A 10,234-nucleotide genomic window follows, 5' to 3' on the forward strand; every position below is an offset into this window, starting at 1 on the left:
CATACTTGGTTGAACATCATGCCTTGTCCATGTGTGGTGTGTTTACCTTGTTGTGTGCTTCTTCTCGATAGTTCCCGTGTCGTTGCGATCGTGAGGATTCGTTCGTCTTCGTGGCTTCATCTTCTTCATGGATTCGTTCTTCTTCCTAGCGGGATTTCAGGCAAGATGACCGTCACCTTGGATCTCATTACTATCATTGCTATGCTAGTTGCTTCGTTCTATCGCTATGCTGCGTTACCTATCACTTGCTCCTCAAGCCTCCCAAATTGCCATGAACCTCTAACCTTTGTCACCCTTCCTAGCAAACCATTGTTTGGCTATGTTACCGCTTTGCTCAGCCCCTCTTATAGCGTTGCTAGTTGCAGGTGAAGATGAAGATTGCTCCATGTTGGATTATGTTTATGTTGGGATATCACAATATCTCCTATATTTTTAATGCATCTATATACTTGGTAAAGGGTGGAAGGTTCGTCCTTATGCCTGGTGTTTTGTTCCACTCTTGCCGCCCTAGTTACTGATATACCGGTGCTATGTTCCCGGATTTTGCATTCCTTACACGGTTGGGTGATTTATGGGACCCCCTTGACAGTTCGCCTTGAATAAAACTCTTCCAGCAAGGCCCAACCTTAGTTTTACCATTTGCCTAGCCTATTTCTTTTCCCTAGGGAGTCGCTCTCTCGAGGGTCATCTTATTTTAACCCCCCCGGGCCAGTGCTTCTCTAAGTGTTGGTCCGAACTGAGTAGACTGCGGGGCCCCCTCGTGGAAACTCGAGGTCTGGTTTTACTCGTAGGATGTCTCATCCGGTGTTGCCCTGAGAACGAGATATGCGCAGCTCCTATCGGGATGTCGGCGCATCGGGCGGCTTTGCTGGTTTTGTTTTACCATTGTCGAAATGTCTTGTAACCGGGATTCTGAGACTGATCGGGTCTTCCCGGGAGAAGGAATATCCTTCGTTGGCCGTGAGAGCTTATAATGGGCTAAGTTGGGACACCCCTGCAGGGTATTATCTTTCGAAAGCCGTGCCCGCGGTTATGTGGCAGATGGGAATTTGTTAATATCCGGTTGTAGAGAACTTGACACTTTACCTTAATTAAAAGGCATCAACTGCGTGTGTAGCCGTGATGGTCTCTTCTCGGCGGAGTCCGGGAAGTGAACACGGTTTCTGGGTTATGTTTGCCGTAAGTAGGAGTTCAGGATCACTTCTTGATCATTGCTAGTTTCACGACCGTTCCTTTGCTTCTCTTCTCGCTCTCATCTGCGTAAGTTAGCCACCATACATGCTTAGTCGCTGCTGCAACCTCACCACCTTATCCATTCCTTTCCCATTAAGCTTTGCTAGTCTTGATACCCATGGTAATGGGATTGCTGAGTCCTCGTGGCTCACAGATTACTACACCACCAGTTGCAGGTACAGGTTATGCGATGATCATGACGCGAGAGCGATGTTTGCTTGTTTGGAGTTCTTCTTCTGCTTCTTCTTCGATCAGGGGATAGGTTCCAGGTCGGCAGCCTGGGCTAGCAGGGTGGATGCCGATTGTGTTTCTGTTTATGTTTCATCCGTAGTCGGATGTTGAGTTTATGTATGTTGTATTGATGTATTCTTGCGGCATTTGTATGCCTTGTATGTATCCCCAAATATCATGTAATGTTGATGTAATGATATCCACCTTGCAAAAGCGTCTTCAAGATGCGCTTCTATCCTTGGTGGGACCTTCGTGTTCCTTTAGTATAGGGTCGCATCTTGGGCGTGACACCCCCTCTACGCCCCTTTCAGGTACGCACACAAACTATCTCCAAGTCCTCTAAAAGTAAGCCCCCAGCACATTCACGCATGTTTCATCTTTCTCTCGCGATATATACAGTGACGATCATTGTATTTGAAGCGAAAGCACGATACGTACATTGGACTTCAAAATCCACTCATTACGGTCACCATTTACGTTTTGTGGTTATTATACAGTCACGGGCTCACCGTACAACTCTGTATTTGCTCAAGACACGACTAGTTGACCAGTTAAACGCTCCACGTGGCACCTCTAGTGTTGCATCACATTATCTCACTACCATCGGGCCCACCTGTCGGCTTGTATCTACTCTACATCTACACTCTTATAAAATACTAGCAAGATGCCCATGCGTTGCATGGAACATCAAGAGCATTTGTATGAGTAGTCTATCTTGTGGGAGAAAAGGATGAACAAGGGAAGGCCTTATTTGCAAGTGTGGAGACGGGTGTGGGTATCTTTTTGCAAAATTGCCATAGTTTCCTTCCTATCCGTCAGATATAGATCGGACGGCCTATATTGCAGGATGGGAGGCACACGATCATCACCGACTATGCTTTTTATAAGAGTAGGGATAAAATACACTCTTATAAAAAACAGAGTTGGTGATGATGGCGTGCCTGCCATCCTGCAATATAGGCCGTCCGATTTATATCTGACGGATAGGAAAGAAACTATGACAATTTTTCCTAAGATGTACCCACACACCTCCCCACATTTGCAAATAAGGCCTTCCCTCGTTCATCCTTTTCTCTCACAAGATAAACTAGTCATACAAATGCATCTTGCTAGTAACAATGAAAACAAACGACAAAAAAATATTGGACGGTGGTTCGAAGTCATGACCGCGGGCACAGCGGACAAGGTGGTCTTGTATTGGTATGCTGAGCCGTCTGTTTTAACACACAGGAGCTGGTGTGGTGATTATACACACACACACACGCATGCACACGAACTGCATGCACACAACACTCACACGAACACATGCACCCATGCACGCACGCAACACTCACACGTACACACGCAACCACGCACGCACGCAACACTCACACGCACACACGCACGCATGCATGCACACACCAGCACACCACACGACCAACACACACACTCACGCTCAAGTGCTCAACCTACACGTGCATGCGCACACATCAGGCCCTGACAGACACATACACAACCAGGTGATTCCCGCGCACGGGGTGGAGTCTTGTCGCACCTGTGTAAATTTATGTTTATCTGACCTTTTCCCTATGCGAACTGACAGGTGGGACCCACGAGGAACGTGGTCAATTTAACTAGTCAGCATGGTGCCACACAGAGTATTTGGCCGGTCAACAGAGTGCAATCCAATGCTAAACCGTGAGCAAGTGACCGTATAATCACCGCAAAACGTATATAGTGACCGTAATCAGCTTATTCTGAAGTTCGGTGAATGTATTACGCTTTTCTCTCTGTAGGCCCTCCAAAACTACATCTCTACAAGTTCTCGCATGTTACATCTAACAACCATGCAATACAGCACTACTACTACACTCTAACACAATAAATCATATGTGTTTTTAGTTTTACTAGATATCATATTGTTACTTAATTATTCAGTTTGCATACATTAAAATTGCCTTTGAAATGCATGGCCAGTATCATATACCGCGCGGGAAATATCCCGCCATTTCCTGTTTAATCGGGTTTGTATCGATGGATCGTGCGAAACAGCAAAACTATAGTACTATATACAATACAAGTGACAGTTCACTGGGCCGTCGTGTCGTGTACTCCTCCGTCGTAAGAGTGGAGCGCTCGCTTTCATAAATCTTCTAGTCCCTTTCGCCGACATGTGGGGCATCAAGCTACCGGGTCCACGTGCCATACCGGAATACAGTGCAGAGCAGCCGGGGTGAAGCACCCAGTCATGGCGCCAGCGTAGTAATGAGCAATGAGGCATCAAATCACAAAGCCGCACCTTTCCCGCAGTTAAGTTGGAGGGACGAAGTAATAATGCTAAAAAATGAAGTTGGAGGGACGAAGAAACCATCATTTCACTCGTTGCTGAATCCGCTTCTCCCTCATCTTCTTCAAGTTAGCCACGTGTTGCTTCTGCCGTTGTTCTGCCTCAAGTGGGAAGCGGATCAGCTTGGTAAAGGACTGACATGTGGGACTGCATGTTAGCAAACCGCGAGGACAACGTCCTCTAAAAATAAGAAACCTCCCCCGCCATCCGCGTGGCAAAATCACCTCCTTTTTACTAATCTTGATTCTATAATTTTTAGATCAATATAATTGAGATTTGTATAGATAGCACACAGGAGCAAAACCAAGTGGTACGGTTAAGGGCATCCACAATGTGTAGCCAAATGTGAAAATAGCTTTTGGCATCGTGGGAACCATTGTGGACGGTGTTGCCAAATCCAAAAGGATGGAACCGAAGCTCCCTGATTGATTGATTGAAGGAATAGAAAAATGCAACGTCTCTCCTCTTTCTCCCGTGCTTGGGCGCATGTACAGTATAGAGGACAGAGTCTACTCCCCTGTCCCTTCTATCACAATTCACAAAGCAGTGAGGCGTCAAATCACAAAGCACGGATGAAGCAACCATCCTTTCACTCTTCGCTGACTCCGCTTCTCCATCGTCTTCTTCAAGAAACCATCTCACCGCACTAAGCTCGATGGACGATGCTATTGTGTACGAGTAGTACCAGTACATTTACGCGTCCTTTGGTTCAACGGACCTTCCTGGATGCAAATAAGGCGGTTGTCTCAGCTTGCAGGTGGCACTTGCGAACGACTTACCGTGGTCTCCCTCAATGGTGTTCTCTGTCGAACGCACTTCACCAAACCACAACGTTCGAGATATCGTCGACGTCACCGCAATGGGGAAGGAAGTCAAATATAGTTACTACCTCCATTTTTTGTACACAAGGCTAGTATATCAAAATTACAATTTGCAAAAGGCCACTAACACTAATCGAGGCAAAATTGATGGGGTTTGCCTCATACTAGCAAACAAGGACATTAATATCCCCTGCATGCATGCGGAAGTGAGAAGGTTGGTTTGCATGGCGCTGCATTAATCAAGCGATGAGGAGTGAGATGGTTAGCTCTTTGGGCTTTGGAGAAAAAAATACGCATTAATTGACATGTGAAACGAGGATTTGTATCGATTAATCCCGCGAAGGAAAACCCCGCCTTTCTTCTTTAACACTAGTACTCCTAGTACGTAGTACTACGTACTTATCCTGTTTGGGTCTAGGCCTTGCATTGCCATACTTTGCAACACATTTTTGCCAAGCTTGCCTAAAGTTTTCAAAATGAAAAGGAGGTACACTTGCGCACGGCTATCGCGGTCGCACCGCACCCTCACACGGTCGCTCCTGCACGCCGCGGTCGCACCGCACCCTCACATGCACAGTCGCTCCTGCACGCCGCAAACCCAACCAAGGGAACGCACCCTCACTAACACGTGCTGTCGCATGTGAACAAACCAAACTCAGCCATCCTACCGCTGACACATAATTTTTGTTCATAGAGTATGTTTATCCAACCGCATGTTGGGGAGTATCCGTACGGCCCGTGCGGTGGTCTGTTGGGGAAGAAGAAGAGGTGAGGAAGAAGGGTTAGGAGACGTAGGATATTCATCCAACCGCCTGAAATGGTAGACTGACCCAAGTCAGGCGACTTGCATAACAATATATGTTTTTACACAGCAAAAGATCCATAAAAACAACAACATAAAGAAAAACTATCACTGCTCGCAGAACGAGACGACCTCGTCGTCTTTGGCTGCCGGCGCGAACCAGCCATAGCTGCCGACGTGTGTCTCCGCACCGTTGTTGTCCTCAGCCTCCAGCTACTCGTTCACGCGGAGCGTGCGGGCGCTCTGCACGGACGAGAGCACCGCCCGGTTCAAGTCGAGGACATCCGGTTCTGCCTGCAGGAGGGCCTCGATGGCAGCGGCATCCGTGCGCTCCGCGTCGAGTCGAGCCTCCGTCGCACGGTTCAAGTCTAGGACGTCCGGTTCCGCCTGCAGGAGGGCCTCGATGAGAGCGGCATCCGCGCGCTCCGCGTTGAGTTGAGCCTCTGCCGCCCAGTTCAAGTCCAGGACGTCCAGTTCCGCCTGCAGGAGGGCCTCAATGGCAGCGGCATCCGCGCGCTCTGCCTCAAGTTGAGCCTCCGCCGCCCGGTTCACATCCACGACATCCGGTTCCGCCTGCAGGAGAGCCTCGATGGCAGCAGCATGCGCGCGCTCCGCGTCGAGTTGAGCCTCTGCCTCCCGGTCCTCCTTTAGTATCACCAGGTTGAACCGTTGGTCCGCCTGCACCATGGGGGACTCGGACGCCGACACGAAGTCGACGTCCATCGTCTCATACCCATCGGGGGCCTTCTGCGCCGCAACCTCCGCCATGAACATTGGATCGTCTTCCTCTTCCTCGTAGCTTGGCTCCACAGAACTCGGGGATTGGCCCGCGGCAAAGCGAGCTTGGGAACGGAGGTGTCTGGCGCCGACCGCCGCTGCAATTTCTGCGCGGCGCTCTGGCGTCAGCATCTTGTAGTGCGCGATCTTGCGGCGCACCATGGCTTTCCGGCGAACTACGGGATGCTTGATGCGGGCTAGGGGATCGAAAGGTGGGGGAAGCGGCTGGAGATTAGGTGTGGTTTTAGGGCAATGGCTGGCGTAGGCCGAGCAGCGAAGGTTCTGTTGTGAATAGTGGTTCCGGTGACGACCGGTCAATCGATTTTGACTGTACATCGCTCTTGTCGCCTTCGCGTTGCAGCCCGGCACGCTGGAATCTCCACGTTGCTCACTGAATGGAACATGCTTCGCCTTGCGTTTTTGCTCGCTTGTGGGACTGCGGTTGAGAGCAAACCGACATCCTCCCCCCTCCCCCGCCCGCGTCATTTTATGCGGAGTAAATAAAAACAGAGGGAGTATACTACGGATGAGGATCCCCTGACGTGGCCGAACCCATTGAGTAACGTGGGGCCTAGCAAGCATGGGGTCCGTCAGTAAGTGACCGAAAGGGAGGGTAAGGCAGGGATACATATGTGAAAGGAGCTTCCAATGATATAATTTTCACATTATACATCTCATGTACTATTAATCTTGTCAATAGTCAAATGCGGTTTTGAAAAACGCATTAGAGCATGGTTAATAATATAGCCAGTCGATGGCTATAAGGAACTGCCATGTCATCTATAGCCATCATCTATTATATGCACTCATACAGTAGTGTGGGCTATAAGGTTGGCTATTTCCCGCAAAAAAAATTATAAGGTTGGCTATTGTATCAGTACTTTTTTCCATCTCCTCTCCATCTCTTTCTTCATATTTATTGTACGTATTTAACTAGGAATGCGTATATAGCTAGGCTCTTGCATGAGAGCTCACTCCCCTTACTTTTTCACATCTCTCTCCTCCACATAGGCCCTATATAAATGGAAGGAGGGAGTACAACTATGAGCACTGCATACTCTAGTACAGAGGTTGTCAGTACTCCACTAGTACGATTGGACATGGAGCTTAAATTTTTTTACTATTGGACTGGCTATACGTGGGGAAATCCTAGTAGGAAGAGCATGCGCAAGAACAAGCACATTCACATGGTTGAAAACAAATTGGAAACCATCTCGAGTACAAATCTAGGAGTACGTACGAATCTAACAATATTGATTGGGCATTGTTGAATGTTGATACTTCTTTTATCAAAGTAGAGATACTTTGACTACACATAAACTTATATGTAAACTAGAAAGGATAGGAGGGAGTATATTGTACGTTCAAAAATGAAACGAACATTGAATACGCTTTATATATGATTTGCGGATGCTATGATCACCGGTTAAAATTTTTCAATCCGTCTTAGGTATCACACATGCCCCCACTCGTTCTCTCTCGATTTCATCTCGGGGTCCGGAGATCGATTGAAAGAGGACTAGGGTGGGTACAATACATTCGTTTCGCTTATGAACGTACAATATACTCCCTCTAATCCACACAGACCCCCCCCCCCCCCCCCCGCGGGTCATTTCTATCATAGAAACAGACCGAACCTTTATCTCCTTGCACGACACACAATTGATCTCTGAACATCAATCGATCTCGTCAACATGTGTCGGGGCATGCATGAACCGAATGGGATGCCAAAACTAAGACGCGAAGCGACACGTAGTGGAGGCAAACTGAAACTTCAAATGAACCGTTTGTTTGTATGCATGTCGGACAAATTACAAATAAACATTGGAAATACAAGCATGGTCTAGGCCCACATGCGAATGATACTCGGCAGAATGTTCAAATGAGGCATGCGGGAGGATGGACTCGACCGGAGGACGATATGATCGATGGAGAAGAGGGTTGGAGATGAATGAGAAATAAGCAAATGCCACATGACCGGCTCAAATAAACAATAAGTTGTCTCGCTTGGCCTACATAGTGAAAGGCCTAATGCGCAACGCGAAGCACTGACGCTCGAATATGGCCGGGAAAACAGGGAAACTGACATGTGGGGCACACCTGTCGGGACGACATAGCACAAACTAGTCCAATGGAGGAGCTGGCCCACGACCTCCTCACCACCGGCAACCGTTCCTGTGGGTCGTGGGGGCCAACAACATGGCGCAGCTCCAGCACCGCCTCTGGACACGGCGACCGCGGTGAGCGACACGCTCATCGTCGCTAGACACGGTCGGTTTCAGTGTGCCGAGGGTGGCGTTAGTGCTGTGGCACGACCAACAGCTAGTATGTTTGGTTTGTGCCCAAGGTTGCCCCATCAAAGCATTGGGTAGCCAAAATTTTGGTTGCCCATGATTTGGCCGACATCGGCAAGAAAAATGAACTAGAGTTGGCTAGAGTTCATTGGCATGCCAAAAAATGGCAACCATCCATTTTTGGGTCATGACCAAAACCTCAAAGAAAAAATGGCAACCATCCAAACAAAGACCAATCTTTGGGTCATGACCAAAATTTTGGTAAGGTGCACTTTGGCCACAATCCAAACACACCCCAACACCCGGCTCGTCGAGGATGCACGGGGCGCCGGGACGTGTCCGCGGAGTGGTGCAGCGCGGCCAACTGCATCCTCTGGACCTGAGAAAATGCCGGGTCGTCTTGCTTTTTCAATGACATGCATCGATCGCATGTGAGCAAAAGGCATCTCCAACGTTGCCACGACCGCAATGACTACCCTGGCACACCAAAAACCCTCGTCCCTCGCGCCGTCGCGCGGTGCGTTCCCAGCCGGCGCCAGCTGCCCGTATTCATGTCATCCGTCCGTATGCCGTCGTTAAGAGGCTCGGTGCCCGAGGAGCCAACTCCGGCGACTTAATGACGCACCAGGACGCTTGGCCTCACCGGAATCGCTACTTAAAGCGGCAACGCTCAGCTAACCTCCACACCATAGCGCATCGTCCTCCTATATGGCACCACATCCGCCATGACCGCAAGCGCGAACGCTCTGCGGGAGAGCTTGTCTTCGGGGATGGAGCTCAAGGTTGCCGCCCTCGCTCAAGTCGCCGCACAAGCGGTGGCCACGCTGGCGGCCGACGATGGGAGCACCGTCAGCCACGCGTCCTACTTGCCGCCGTCCAACGTCCGGCACCACTGAGGTCGGGGACTCCTCCGAGGATGAGTAGGGCATGGGAGGCGGCAGGGCATGGTGTGCCAACTGGCCGGTCCGTCTCCCCTGTTCTACTTTTCCTCGTCGGAGACCGCACCTTCACTTCACGGGTCTTCAACCCTGCCCCCGTACATGGAGATCGTAGATGGAGGACGTCGGTCGCCGCCGTAGAATAGGTTTAGGGTCGGGTTTCTTTTATTTTTCTATCCTATAAAAGTTCGAAATGTAATGAAAATCTGCCGTGCTTGCATTAATCTCGGCCGGTGTAGGGGTACTAGCAAGATGCCCGTGCGTTGCACGGAAGATCAAGATCTTGTGGGAGAAAAGGATGAACGATGGAAGGCCTTATCTGCAAATGCACATTCACGCATTTCACATTTTTCTACATCTACGGGAACCTACGAAAGGGTTAACGTAAATTGCCTCTCTCTCTCCTCCCCTGATTTTCATGGTGGTGGGCCCCACCCTCTCCCCAATCTACAATCAACAGCTCACACGTTTCACATTATGTTAATTACGTAACTGGAACTACGTAGGTGTAGCATTACTCGTCCTAAAAAACCCAAGTAAGCCAACCTCCCAGCATATCACGCGGGAAAAGACTCGGCCGTGCCGTTTTAGTCGGGATTACCGGATTACTAGTAGTAGTATCGATGGATCGCGCGAAGCAACAAGTTTTTTTTTGAGGGGGCGAAGCACCTAGTTTAAAAGGAAAAAAAGGTGGTACACTCACAACACCCCTGTTGCGGTCGCATTGCACCCCACACACGTTCGGTCCTACACACAGCTCACACAAATGGAACGCGCTTCGGCTTGCCTCTTCACTCACACGTGGGACTGCA

This window comes from Triticum aestivum, chromosome 4D (assembly GCF_018294505.1).
Source record: "Triticum aestivum cultivar Chinese Spring chromosome 4D, IWGSC CS RefSeq v2.1, whole genome shotgun sequence".
In the NCBI taxonomy this organism is placed as follows: Eukaryota; Viridiplantae; Streptophyta; class Magnoliopsida; order Poales; family Poaceae; genus Triticum; species Triticum aestivum.